Source organism: Oryzias melastigma, linkage group LG15 (assembly GCF_002922805.2).
Source record: "Oryzias melastigma strain HK-1 linkage group LG15, ASM292280v2, whole genome shotgun sequence".
Classification (NCBI taxonomy): Eukaryota; Metazoa; Chordata; class Actinopteri; order Beloniformes; family Adrianichthyidae; genus Oryzias; species Oryzias melastigma.
The window spans coordinates 4,809,639-4,810,480 of NC_050526.1; the positions used below are offsets into that span (position 1 = coordinate 4,809,639).

At 45.6% G+C, this 842-nt stretch overlaps 1 protein-coding gene across 1 annotated transcript in view; it reads left to right on the plus strand.

Moving 5' to 3' along the window:
• The window catches only part of ryr2b (ryanodine receptor 2b (cardiac)), a gene marked incomplete in the record, with an annotated part of 81,019 nt that overhangs the window by 55,909 nt on the left and 24,268 nt on the right, over positions 1–842 (plus strand).

Consider the following 842-nt stretch of genomic DNA (forward strand, 5'->3'; position numbering starts at 1 on the left):
GTTACAAACACACCTGTTGGCTAAAATAGTCTTCACATATAAACTAGTCAAAATGTACACAATACATTCATACATTTTTTCTAAAAGAAAAAAATATGATTCATACCAAACAGTTTAAGAATAAAGTGAAATAGGTAAAAAAAAATAAGATTAAATATGTATAAATAGTCATATCACAAAAAAACACACTCATATAATAAGTAGGGCTGTCAGATTTGTCGCGTTAAAAACGCATTAATCTGACACGTGCTTGACGCCGACAATTTTTTTGACGCATTAATCGCGGATTTTCTCATACGTGCCTTTCTATACCGCGCGCGCGGGCGTCCCGCCCTCTGACTCCCCAGCTGCTCTCACTACTAGATCACAGGCGGGTCTCCAACCACCGAGCTGCGAGCTAAAACCGGCCGGCGCTAGGACCTGGAGAGCTCCTGCACTCTAAAACCGGCTCCAGTTCGCGTCCAGTACCACGTCTGGTGGTACCGGCTCGCGTCCGGCCCCGCGTCCCGAGAGCTGCGGACCCCTGACGTTCCCAACAGCAAGCACACCGGGGGACGTTCTAAATGTTCTGGAGGTTTAAGCGTGATCCAACCCCAGCATAGCGGTCTGTCTGCCGGCATATTCATGGCGTGAGCTCCGCTGGACACGTCGCTGCATCGAGCTGCAGCCATAGAACGATGCGGCAGTAACGGACTGTGAAACTATCCACAGTGTATCCCGCTTTTCTCAGTCTTTAATGTTTTAAAAAACAAAGGTTAATTGGAAATAATAAATCTCTATTTCATTTCCTCCTCTTCTACAATTCAGCAGAGGAGGAAAAGATTTGGTCCTGAAAAAAATGA